This window comes from Gossypium arboreum, chromosome 8 (genome assembly GCF_025698485.1).
Source record: "Gossypium arboreum isolate Shixiya-1 chromosome 8, ASM2569848v2, whole genome shotgun sequence".
Taxonomy (NCBI): Eukaryota; Viridiplantae; Streptophyta; class Magnoliopsida; order Malvales; family Malvaceae; genus Gossypium; species Gossypium arboreum.
In genome coordinates, this window is record NC_069077.1 from 57,350,639 (window position 1) to 57,364,827 (window position 14,189).

At 35.6% G+C, this 14,189-nt stretch overlaps 1 non-coding gene across 1 annotated transcript; it reads right to left on the reverse strand.

The window, feature by feature from the left end:
* Nucleotides 1-493: 493 nt before the first annotated feature.
* On the reverse strand, nucleotides 494-600 carry LOC128280093 (small nucleolar RNA R71). Its single transcript, XR_008270274.1, has one exon. It is a non-coding gene; the product is annotated as a small nucleolar RNA R71 (small nucleolar RNA).
* Between the last annotated feature and the right edge of the window lie 13,589 nt (nucleotides 601-14,189).

Sequence of the window (14,189 nt, forward strand, 5' to 3'; positions counted from 1 at the left end):
TAAGGCGAAGCTTAAGATACACAGAGAACGAGCAAGAGGATGATATTTAACCCCCAACCGAAAAGATGGTTGAAAACCAAGACAATCAGCTACCTCCTGTAATTGCGGTTAATCAAAATCCTACTCTACGCACTATGTATGATTATGCTAAACCTTCTTTAACAGAAACTAAATCAAGCATAGTTAGACCTCCTGTAGCTGTAAATACTTTTGACTGAAACCGAACACAATTCAAATGATACAATAGTTTGTTCAGTTTGATGGTTTGCAAGATGAAGATCCCAATGCTTACTTAGCAAACTTTTTGGAACTATGCGATACATTTAAAATCAATGGCGTTTCTGATGAAGCCATACGTCTTCGGTTGTTTCCCTTTTTGCTAAGGAACAAAGCTAAACAGTGGTTAAACTCATTACCACAAGGGTTAATCACTACTTGGGAACAAATGATCAAAAAATTTCTATTAAAATATTTCTCATCGATTAAAACGGCCAAATTACGTAATGATATCTCTTCGTTTGTATAGATAGACTTAGAAACTCTTTATGATGCATGGGAGAGATACAAGGACTTACTGAGAAAGTGCCCTCACCATGGGTTACTGCTTTGGCTACAGGTTCAAATGTTCCATAATGGCCTGAATCCTTCGACTCAGTAAATGGTTGACGCAGTTGCTGGTGGAACCATCAACAATAAAACACCTGAAGATGCTTATGAGTTTATAGAGGAGATGTCACTAAATAACTATTAGTGGCAAGTCATGAGGACTATCCAACTAAAACAGCAGGCATTTATAACGTCGATTCAGTTACTATTCTGTCAAACCAGGTAGAACTTCTAAATAAAAATATTGATGGTTTTCTTAGTTCTTCACAGGCTCACCCAGTAATGCAGTGCGAAACAAGTCGAGGTGGAACAAGCCATTTGGAATACCAACCTTATGGCCACAACATGGATAACGAGCAGTTAAATTACATGGGTAATAATCCTCGATCTCAAAACAATCCATATAGTAACACTTATAATGCAGGTTGGAGAAACCACCCAAATTTCTCATGGGGAGGACAAAGAAATCAGAGACCACCTCCAGGCTACCAACAACCACCCTACCAACAAGAGAAGAAGCCGAACCTTAAAGAGATGCTCACAAAGTTTTTCTTGGTATCAGAAACCCATTTTCAAAACACTGAAATAGCACTTAAGAATCAACAAGCATCGATCCAAGGGCTCGAAACGCAGATAGGCCAGCTGTCCAAACTAATTTCGGAAAGACCACTAGGAAGTTTATCTAGTAACACGAAATCAAAAGAGCATGTAAAAGCAATTACACTAAGGAGTGGGAAAGTGTTAGCGGAATCTGAAAAGAAGCTAACAGAAGAATCTGTGACAAGGGAAAGGGGGAAGAAAAACATGAAAATAGTGACAACCCAGTGCCGAAGGAATATAAATCGTCAGTTCCATACCCAGCAAAATTGAAAAAAAAAACCGCATTGATGCACAATTCAGTAAGTTTCTTGAACTTTTTAAGTAATTACATATCAACTACCTTTTGTTGAAGCCATCTCGTAGATGCCTACCTACGCAAAATTTTTGAAGGAGCTTCTAATCAATAAAAGGAAGTTCGAGGACTTTTCTACAGTAGAACTCAACGAGAAGTGCTCAGCCATACTCCAAAACAAGCTGCCAACCAAACTGAAAGATCCAGGAAGTTTCACTATCCCTTGCTTAATTGGTAGTCTGAATGTTGAGAAAGCACTAGCTGATTTAGGCGCTAGCATTATTTTGATGCCATATAAAATGTTCAAACAACTTAGTCTTAGGGAACCTAAACCTACTAGGATGAGTATTCAATTAGCCGATAGATCTATTAAATATCCTAGGGGTATTATAGAAGATGTACTTGTGAAAGTAGATAAATTCATATTTCCTATTGACTTTGTTGTGCTTGACATGGATGAAGATGTGGAAGTGCCCTTAATTTTAGGGCGCCCATTTTTAGCCATCGCTAGGGCTGTAATTGATGTGGGAGACGGTAAATTGGTACTTAGAGTGGGTGACGAGGAGATTATCTTTAAAATTTATGATGCTATAAGGTTTTCTAAGGAACAAGATGACTCATGTTATTTTATTGACTCTATTGATCATACTACTCAAGACTCTTTTTAGGAATTTGTACAGAAAGACATGACGGAACTGTATCTAGCTCAAGAAGAGGAGACAAATGATGAACCTAATGAGCATTCTTCAAGACAAGCAGAATATGAGGGCATTAAGATAAACGATGAACTTAAGCAAAAACCCTCTATTGAAGAGCCTCCCAAACTGGAACTTAAACAATTACCAAACCACTTGGAATACACATTCCTTGGAAATAATTCTACATTACCAGTTATTATTACTTCTAACTTGCAACCTAAGGAAAAAGAGGAATTAATCCAAGTATTAAAAGAACACAAAAAGGCCATAGCATGGAAAATTTCTGACATTAAAGGAATCAACCCTTCTTTTTGCACCCATAAAATTTTGATGGAAGATGAATACAAACTGTGTGTGCAAGCTCAAAGATGACTGAACCCCAGCATAAAGGAAGTTGTTAAAGTCGAGGTAATTAAACTTCTAGATGCTGGAATTATTTATCCTATTTTTGAAAGTTCTTGGGTAAGTCCAGTGTAGGTTGTCCCTAAGAAAGGAGGCATGACGGTTGTGACCAATGAGAAGAATGAATTAATCCCAACAAGGACAGTCACAGGATGGAGAGTTTGCATCGATTACAGGAAACTAAATGATGCCACAAGAAAAGATCATTTCCCCTTGCCATTCATTAATCAAATGTTAGAAAAATTATCCGAGCACATGTACTACTGCTTTTTAGACAGACTCTCTGGCTACTTCCAAATCCCAATAGCTCCTAAAGATCAAGAAAAGACGACATTCAGATGCCTATATGGTACGTTCACTTATCGTAGAATGCCTTTTGGATTATGTAATGCTCCAGCCACTTTTTCATACTGTATGATGGCTATCTTTGATGAACTCGTGGAAGATATCATGGAAGTATTTATGGATGATTTCTCGGTATTCGGTAACTCTTTCCATCTCTGCCTTAAAAATTTAAAACGAGTTTTTATAAGATGTGAGGAAATGAACATTGTGCTTAACTGGGAGAAATGTCACTTCATGGTTCAAGAAGGAATTGTATTAGGGCATAAAATTTCTAGTAAAGGGATTGAAGTAGACAAATCTAAAATAGAAACAATCAAAAAATTACCCCCTCCTAGTTCGGTTAAGGTGATTAGAAGCTTTTTAGGACATGTTGGTTTTTATAGAAGATTTACTAAGGATTTTTCTAAAATAGCTAAGCATTTGACTAAATTGCTAGAAAAAGATATACCTTTTAATTTCAATCAAGAATGTTTAGAAGCATTTAATACTTTAAAGGATAAATTAATTAATGCTCCAATCATAATTGCACCTGATTGGAACTTACCATTTGAATTAATGTGTGAGCAAGTGATTTTGCAGTAGGTGCAGTATTGGGACAGCGAAGAGACAAGTATTTTCAACTTATCTATTATGCTAGCAAAACTTTGACAGTTGCACAAGAGAATTATACTACTACAGAAAAAGAATTGCTAGCTGTGGTTTTTGCATTTGATAAATTTCGATCATATCTCATATTGTCTAAAGTTGTTGTTTACACTGACCATTCCGCCCTTCACTACCTTTTAACTAAAACTGATGCAAAACCTCGACTCATTTGATGGATTCTCCTATTGCAGGAATTTGACTTAGAAATTCAGGATAAGAAAGGAGCTGAAAATCTCACGGCTGATCATCTGTCCAAGCTTGAGAACTCCAATACAAAAGAACTAGATGAAGTTGAAATAAATGATTCGTTTCTTGAGGAACAATTTTTCGCTATATCTGACTCTGAGGTACCGTGGTTTGTAGACATTGCAAATTTTTTAGCCGCTAACATTATCCCAAAAGGGTTAACACACCAACAAAACAGACGATTCTTTAAGGATGTGAAAAACTACTTTTGGGACGACCCTTTCCTTTTCCGCAGATGTGCAGATCAAGTCATTAGAAGATGCGTTACAAGATCAGAAACATCAAAAATATTGGAACATTGTCACTCAGGGACAACTGGAGGACACTATATTGGAACTAAGACCGCACATAAAATACTTGAATCAAGTTTTTATTGGCCCTCGTTATTCAAAGACGCTAACAGGTAGGTTACTTCATGTGACAAATGCCAACGGACAGGTAACATATCTAAACGTGATGAAATACCTCAAAACTATATGCTTTCATGTGAATTATTTACCGTTTGGGGTATCGATTTCATGGGCCCATTCCCCAGCTCATTTGGGAACAAATACATCTTAGTAGCAGTTGATTATATGTCCAAATAGGTGGAAGCCCAAGCTTACCTACTAATGATGCTAGAGTGGTAGTACGTTTCCTGAAGAAACTATTCTCAAGATTTGGAACACCTAGAGCAATTATTAATGACAGAGGCACTCATTTTTGTAATACCCAATTTGAAAAAACTCTTAAGAAATACGGAGTTCATCATAGAACAGCCACCCCATATCATCCCCAAACTAATGGACAAGTTGAAGTGGCAAAACGAGAAATCAAACGGATCCTTGAAAAAACAATAGAATCAAACAGAAAAGATTGGGCAATGAAAGTATATGATGCCTTATAGGCTTACAGAACTGCTTTTAAGACCCCCATAGGGACGTCACCTTACAGACTTGTTTATGGAAAAAGTTGTCATCTACCATTCAAACTAGAGTATAAAGCTTTTTGGTCTATTAAATTTTTAAACCTTGATCCCGAACTTGCAGGAAAAACCAGGTTGATGCAGCTGAACAAACTTGATGAGTGGCGAGCCAATGCATACGAAAACTCACGCCTATACAAGGAAGCAACAAAATGACGCCATGACACTCGTTTAAAGCAACGCAAACAATTTGAAGTTGGAGATCTTGTCCTTCTATACAAGACTCAAATCGTTTCCTGGGAAACTTAAATCACGATGGTCAGGACCTTTCGTAATTCAATCTGTTCTTCCATATGGAACAATAGAGGTAACTCACCCATCACATGGTACTTTCAAAGTAAATGGACATCATCCCAAACTTTATAACGGTGAGAATTTTAAAGACGATGGAGAGGAGCTACGACTCCACAAACCGCCCTGAATAAACCAACAAGGTAACAGTCGAGCTTAGACTATAAACAAGCGCTTCTAGGGAGGCAACCCGAGTACTAACGGTTTTAAGTTATTTTAATTTTAATTTTTAAACATCTAGGGCACTAACAGAGGCTTTGAGCACAGGTTATCAACTCCAAACGGCCGATCACATGGCTGTGCTTCAGGCCGTGTGACAACCACGAACGGCTGTGCAAAAGTAGGGTAAAAGTTATCTTTCCCAACACGGGATGCGATAAGTGGCCACGACCGTGTGACCTGACCGTGGGAAAATCTGCCAAACGAACACGAGCGTGCGACACGCCTGTGTCTAGCACCCGTGGACGACACAATCAAAATAACACAAGTGTGCGCAGAGATAGACGACCATGGGAGAAGCAAACCACATCACATACGGTCGTGTGGCACGATCATGTAGCCACACGGCCTAGACACACGTGCGTGCCAAAAGACCATGTGACGACATCTCAATTTGTAATGAACACAGACGGGACACGAGCCACGCGAAAGTGTGTACCGGCCGTGCCACTTGAAAAATTAGATTATTTCTCTTATTTTATTTTTCTTTTATTAAGTTTTAAAGATTCATTTGTTTTTTTAACACATCTTATCTTTATGACTACTATCAAATTATTACCTCAATTCTTCTTTTATCATTCAGAATCATGCTTACCCTCCAACTTTATTTCCAATACTCGATCTTGCCAATCCAGGAATATCATTCATTCTTAATTCAGGAAGTTTCACTTCTCTCCCTATCTTATTTTTATATTCTTTTCAATATATCTATCTTTGTACATTGAAGGCAATGTACATCTTAAGTGTGGGGGGTATTCATTTCATTATCAGAAAAATCCCTAAATGATTGCCTTGTCCTCTTGAAAAGCTCTCATATCATATTTAGGATAAATTTTGATTGATTTATGATTTTGATTGATATATCTTGAATTAAAATATAGGAATTTATGCATTGATTGTTTAAACCTTAGGACATTAGAGAATCGAGCATGATAAGTTGATTTTTAAGAATTTAAAATTTCAGGTTGTTTCCCCAAAGTTTAGGTATTACTTTGAGTTGGAATTCACAAGTTTTAAACATCAAAAATCCATAATTTTTGTGAGAGTTTTGAGCCTTTTGAGCATCTATTAATTCTTTCATGCTCACTTTTATTATTGCTTTGAGTGCATTAGTATTGAATTGTTATTCTAGAACTTGCTTGATGATGTATGTCAAGACCACACCATTTGATTTGATATGTCAAAATGAAAAAGGCACTTAGGATTAACCCACTCATGCCATGAAAAGCCTACCTCCATGATTAACCCTTAGTAAACCCCATTGAGCTAACAAGCCATTTCTTGTATTACCCTTAATATTAACACGTAACCCATTATTGTTGAATTCCCCTCAATTATTTTTTATCCGTATTTTTGTCGAGATTTGAGTTGAATAAATTGCTTAGCTATATCTTGTTCTTAATAGTTAGTCTGTGTTATTTAACTTGTTCTTAAAAAAAAGTGTATACATCTTAATAGTAGTAATCTTCTGAGCTAAGAAGTTAAATTCCACATTCTGAGAAAAAGCTCTGTTGTACACAATTGATGACTAGCTATTTTTCTAGTTAGGTAAATTTTTCAAGTCAATCTCGATTCTAACCTTTTCTTTCAGCTTGTAACCACAAGCCCTAACCATGCCTTATTACAACCCTCTAAAGACCTTTTGATTTATGTATCATTTCAAATTATAGTGATAGAGATTTGATTTTCATGCAAGCCTATGGTAATGACTTTTCATTATTGACTATTGAGTGCTTCATTTATTGTCCTTAAACACCTTGAGTGATTTGAGTGAATCTTTAGTGAGGATGTAAAACTCTGTGACATTTTGAATACAAGGTAATTACCTAGATGAGGGGAGACACCTATGTTTTCAGAATAAAATGCTTAACTTGGAATGATTGAAACTTTGATGTTCTTTTAGTTGAATTCTCAATGTATGATTACCTATGGATTATTTTGAGATATTATCAATTGAAATTATAAATTGAGAAGAATTTATTTTGATTATAAGTTGAGAATTTTGGTTGAGGACAAGCAAATGCTTAAGTGTGGGGGTATTTGATAAACCGTAATTTATACATATTTTTACCCTATGTTTAACGCATTTTATGCATGATTTCTATTAGAATTGGTGAATTCGATGCTCCTAATGCTTTAATTTCATGTTTTATACTTAGGAGAGCATAGGAGATCGAAAGGAACGAGAAATGGGCCAAAAATAGAGAAAATGGGCCAAAGTACAAAGTCAACATGGCCTGGACCTCCTCACAGAAGCAGACCACATGACCATGTCAATTTGGCAGGCTCGAGCACGGTCTATAGTAATCGCACAATGGCGTGTCCCTGTCGAGTCCAAGTTGACTCCAATTCGGAAAAGGCTAATTTTGAGGGCTCTTAGGCATTCCAAAGCCTATAAATACACCCTAGAAGAGGAAGAAAAGGGACACACAGGGAGGAAGGAAGGAATTACTCGAAGAAAGCCAATTGATTCATCTCAGAAGCCGGATTCATCATCAAGACTGAAGATCTCTCCTCAATTCCCCTTCAGGAGTTGTGGGTTTTCTTTACATTTTGTATTCTTTATTATTCTAAGATGTTTTCTTATTTAGTTATGAACTAAATCCCCTAAATACCTTAGGGGAATGAAACCTAAAATGAATCTTGTTATTATTTTCTGAATTGTATGATAAATATTTGACTTGTTTTTAATTATGTGTTCTTAATTCTTGTTTTAATATCCCAGGATACTGATTCAAGATAAGCTCTTATTCAGAGGAGGATGTTTAAAAGTACATTTGTCATAATTAAGCAGAGTTGATTGCGCGCCTAGACATAGGGTGACAAGATTTTGCCGGAGTAGGGTGAAACCTAATAAGGGGATCCATAGATCGAGTTAATGCAACCCTAGGGTGTTAATTAGAGAAAAGTTTCGGTTATTCAATCTAAGGATTAGACATTATTAGTCTTGAATAGGGATAATAACATAACTTAGGGATCTCTACGGAACAAGTTAAATGAATAAATCGTCCGATTCTGAGCCAGAATAACAAGTACAGTCTAGGTGGATTTTTCCTTAGGTATTGTCTTCATTCATTCGATTTTTCCAAAAGCAATTCCCCTATCCCATTCTCTGTGCGTTCTTAGTTTAGATAATCGGTTAGTTAAAACAAAAACCTCTTTATTCTTAGGCTAGATAATAAAAAGACAGTCATTACTAGTACTTTTAGTTCCATTAGGTTCGACAATCCGGTCTTGCTAAAACTATACTATTGTTCGATAGGTACACTTGCCTATATCGCGATAATAGTTAGTTCAAGAACGGGTAATTATAAATATTTAAAACCTATCACGAAATCACGCGATCAGTAACCTTTATCTTCACTTTAAACCCCAAACGTAACACTAAACCTTATTTCTTCACATATACTTGCAGATATGTGTTCCCTTAATAAGCATAACATTATAACATACTTTAATAAGAGGAAAATATAAATAGAAATCAGGGTTTCAGACTCATCTATTGGGAGGCAGCCTTTACTTGCTCATAGCCCTCATCCTTAAGAATGAAGATAATGCAACTAACTTAACTCGGGTGTCCTTTTAACTTAACCCAAGTCTTCATGGGAACTTGGTCAACATCATGTCAAGACTGGCTAATCCAAATCTGCAACATCTAAGAAGCTTACCTGATACCCCTTTAGCATTTAACTCCTCTGGTTCACGTTTGGTTAGTTCCCAACCAGCTTTCCTTAAAATCAACTGGTATGGGACCACATTGGTCACTAGAGATATTATCTCTTCTAGCGTAGCCCCATACCTCATAAGCATCATTTTCATACCCATTAATTTTTTTACTCACTAATATGTCGCAATAATGTGTAGCAGATTAAACTAGTTTTCGCTCTTGAGGAGCGTGAATACAAGCACTTTTATTATGTTTTAGTTGAGATTTTATAGTTTATTTTACATTCAATTAAAAGTGTATCTTGAGTCTTTTATTGACCTTAGGGGCTGAATGAGACCTAAAGGCGAGTAACGTATTTAGTTAGTGTGCAGGAGACCATGCAAGGGCATAGGAACTCATTATTGGTAGTTGTGTTGCAACACAGGGTGTTTGAAGTCGCAACATAGGGAGCAGAATGCAAGAATTTCCATATTGCCTTTGGTGTCACTATGCAACCATAGGATGTCACAACACAGCCATAGGATATCACAACACACCCCTGAAGCCATCCCTAAACTGCACATATTGCCCTTGATGTCACGACACAAGCACTAGGGTGTCGCGACACTGGCCCTGTACGGGAGATAATAACAAGTCAATGGTATTTTCGTCCACACAATCAAATGTTCAACATAAGAGCGTCAGCTAACCGAGGATTAAGGATGACGAAAACCCTAACTCTATAAAAAGACTCCGAAACACTTGTTAAAGGGCATCTTTTGATATTCTAAGTTTTTCTTTGTAATTTAGTTTTCAGATTTTTTTCTTTCTTTTAGGGTTTAGATTTCTTTTCAGTTCTTTTCAATCGTGTTCCTCGAATAACATGATTTATAGACGCAATCAAACATTTTAAGATGTTTGTGTTTCATAAATTGAATACTCTTATGGATATATTTATCATCAAGTTTACTATGTTTATGGATTCCATGAGGAACTAATACTCTTATGGGGGATTACCGGGTGGAGGTGTGATTGATCAATTGCTATGTAGGGTTTTCTTAGCGGATCAGTTTTTCAGGAGAGGAAGAACTTAAACACTAGAGTTGACGACCCTAGGAAGTCATTTAGGTAGGAATTAAACCAAAAGTGTCAAGGCCTATTCATAAACACCTTAGCCCCGAACCGGTCTAGGCTGTGACGTCAAGAGATAAGTAGTTCTTGCTAACTTGTTAGTTTAGTGAAACATCAAGAGATCCTACTAGGGAAATGACTAGTTGATTGAATAGAAACCCGAAATAGGAATTATTTTAGATCACCAAAGCAAGCTAATTACCCATGTCTTCATTTGAATGAGCTTAGGAATTAGTTTTCTGAAGTTCCTTTTATTTATGTAGTTTTTAATTCTTTATTTATAAAAACCCTAAAAATATTTCCTTTATAGTTTATCATAATATAATTTATTTAAACTACTAATTAATTCTACTTGCATTTATGTTAACTTCAATTTAGTACTTGCCTCCCTTAGGTACGATACTCGGAGTACTCAACTATTTCATTGTAAAACTATACTACAACCTGACTCGCATACTTACAGACACCGCCTCAACTCTATATCTATAGTTGCAGTATTCACACTCTGGACGTTAGTATGTCCAGAGCTGGTCAAGTTGTTGGAGCCATTGTTGAGGAAGCAACGTTACTGAATTAGTTTCAATCTTTTTATTCAATAGAATAATTAGGAAATTTTTGAATTATAGATATGATTTGTACTAATTTAGTTTACTATTTTTTTCTTTTTCTTTTTTAATTTCAATATATGCTTCAAAGGAGAAGAAAACATGTTTAGTCAATCATTGATCCGAAAACATGTTTAGTCAATCATTGATCCATACAGGCTAATCCAGCAAACTCATTCAAATATGGATGAAATTGATTACATGTTGTTTAACGATAAAGTGATCTTTAACAATGAAGCATACGTGGAGGGAGTATATGAAGAATGAGAGATCATGGAAAATCAAAAATTATTCATGATAGAGTTGAGCCAACACGGAAACAAAGTCTCAACGCACCAGGGAAGTAATGATCAAGGTACTAATATAGTCGACCATCCACATAAGTTCACTGGTAATTTGGATAAGGAACTTGAAAAAGATCATGATATCCCCAGAAGTTCAGACAAGCCTCCTTGTGATTTGTGTGAGATGCTTTCATGTGAAACGACCAAGACGGACAACTCTGAGGTATTATTAAACATGTCAAACATGATGGCGCAAATGTTGAAAATGATGCAATAAATATCGAAAATGTTGCCTCTAAGGAAAGAGGACATGTCTGATGTTTGCAACTCAGATCATGAGAACCTTTGTACTATTATTGACCATGATGAGATTTATGGTGAGATTCACCCAGAGCTTGTAATTGAAAATCATGTGGATGAGTTGAACATAGTTGAAACGGTCTCTGATCCAATTGACATAGCAATAGAACTAATCCTAAATGTAGAAGAGAAAGATGAACTAACCACTAACATGGAGCCTAAACTGATATTGAATGAAAGTGTAAAAAAGCCAATACACTTTTTTGCAATAGCAGAGAAGGTGCCAACCAATGAGGTTGAGGAGTTTGATTTATTCTCATTTGACAATGATAGCAAGGCTTGAGTAACCAAAGTTTTATGCAACAGGGAGAGGAGGAAGCCCAAAATAATAATACCCTAGAAAATAATTTGGGGTTGTCTCGGATTTGGTACAAAATGGCTCACAATGTGGATGCCACATCGGTCAAAAATAAGAAACCATCAATAGAATCGACTGGAGAGGCTAGTTTATATACATCGATAGAGGAACAAACATCGAATCAAAGTGTCGAGAATGAGCTAGAAGTTCTTCTATGGTGGTGACATAGATCGCCCCAGTTTTTAAAGAACTTTTATTTCTTGTTGTAAATTTTGTTTCGTTTCTTGCATTACTATAGTGTTTATTTCATTTTATTTTATTTAGTAATTTTCTTTCATTTATATTATATCACATATTTCATATTTCTTGTCATAATATTTACTTGTAGGTACTGCATGTCCGCTTGGAGCAAAAAAATCTCGGTGTTAATACATCAACAAGGATTCGACCTTCACAGGGAAGTTTTCTTGTTCACACCTTAATCATTTTATAGTAAGGGCAATGTTTGCTCTAAATCATGGGGAGAAGTACACTAGGACTCAATTATATTAGGATTTCATTTTTTTCAAAGTAAATTATAGTTGTTCTGCACAGTTTGAAATTCGAGAATAGGGGTAAAAAAAAGTCGATGTTGTAACAAGGAACCTCCATGTCGCAACACCACTAATAGGTTTAAGAAATTGAGCAATTCAGCTCAATGTTGCAACATAGCACCTCTGTGTCACGGAACACCTATGTTGCAACATAGCTACAATTTTCTACAAGGTTGACCCGACTCGTCACGCAACCACGGTTTAACTATTTTTTTAACTTGATTTTTAAGGACAAAATATAAAATTTAAACCTAAATACAATTTTAAATAGGTTCAACCATTCATTAGCCTTAAAACCTCTCAAAAACCTCTAAACCTTAAAATCTAATTTCTTCTCTTTTCTTTTTATTTTGCCTATAATCTTTCTTCTCCTCTTGCTTTTTTTTTTTTAAGTGCAGGTTAAAAAATCCATATTCATAAAAGATTTTGGAACAAACTTTCAAACAGAGTAACGAGCTTTTAAGTCAAGGTTAAAAGTTCTTAGACTTTTAATGATTTATTTCATTCAAAATATATTACTTGATATCTAGTTAGTTCTTCTAATTAAAAATTTTATCGGAAATGCCTCCTAGAAAAGCTAGAAGAACTAGTGAACCTGAACCATCGGTGGTGACAAACCCCTCAATTTTTTCAAACCCAAATGTTGAGAAATTTTTTTAAAACTTCAAGGAAAAACATCTTTACAAGAACGGGGATTTGAACCATCGATGATTTTTGGTTCAACACCATAAGTGAGTACTCTTTTGTGTAACCCCTAAAGACTCTGGCGTAATCCCAGTAGTACAATAATTCTATGCATGTTTTAGGGACCAAGAGTCTAAGAGACCAAAGGGTGCCATTTGGGAAACTATACCTGTACAAGGGAAAGAGGTGCTCATTACACCTAGAGCTATTTGTGAGTTCTATAATGCTCCATATTATGAATCTTATTTTGTGGAAAAAAAATTTAGAATATTTTAGAGATATTAATATGGATAACATTATAAAGTATTTAACGAAGGGTAGGGGTGAATGGAAATGTCGCCCTGGTACTTATATCCCACGCCCTTTAATCAAGCAATCATGTTTCCAATTGCAAATATATGGGTACATCAGGACTTGGATCCACCATAATATGAAGCGGTACATTAATGGTCAAAAAGTCGAGGTTTTCTTCCCCTACTTAGTGATAGCCTTGTGCTAAAGAATAAGAGTTCCAATGACTACTACTGAACAATTCATAAAACTAACCAAAAGTATCATAGGGGATACACTATAAATGCAATATACAAAAGCTTTAATGAAAACAAATAAGGGATTTGAACAAATGTCGAAAAGAAAAAATGGACGACTTGGACTTGCTCAAACAAAAAGAAAAATCGGGATCTCAAAAAGAAATTGGCGAGAATAGCATTCCACAAATAGAATGAATGATAAGATGGATGCAAAAAATAGGCCAAGTTCTTCAAGAATTTGTGCAGCAGAACAATATAAGAGTACAAAATTATCCGCTAGACATGTTTGGTTACATTCCCATTATGAAGCAGAAAAGAAAGGAAGAGAGGAAAGGGAAGATAGCAAAGATGATGAAGGTGAAAAGGAAGGGGATGAGATGGATTTCGAGGAGGAAAATGATTAACCAAACTTTTTATTTTTATTTTTGGATTATAATTAATTTTGGACAATTTTTATTTTTTTAGGAATAGGTTAATAGTAGATTTTTTTTATATTTGTTTTCTTTGTTGTTTCAATTTTTCTATGTAAGAACCCTACATGAACGAAGCACGCCATTTACAAGCTTGTAACAAAAAAATGAAGGAAGCACCGCCATTAGACTATGCCAATGTCACGATCAATTGGGTAACTTCTTTCCTTATCTATAGTGGTATACATTAGGGACAATGTGTTATCTAAAATGTGGGGGTAACATAGGAAATTTGTTTTTAATTTTTTTTTACACTTTTCTTTTAATTTCTATTGTCAAA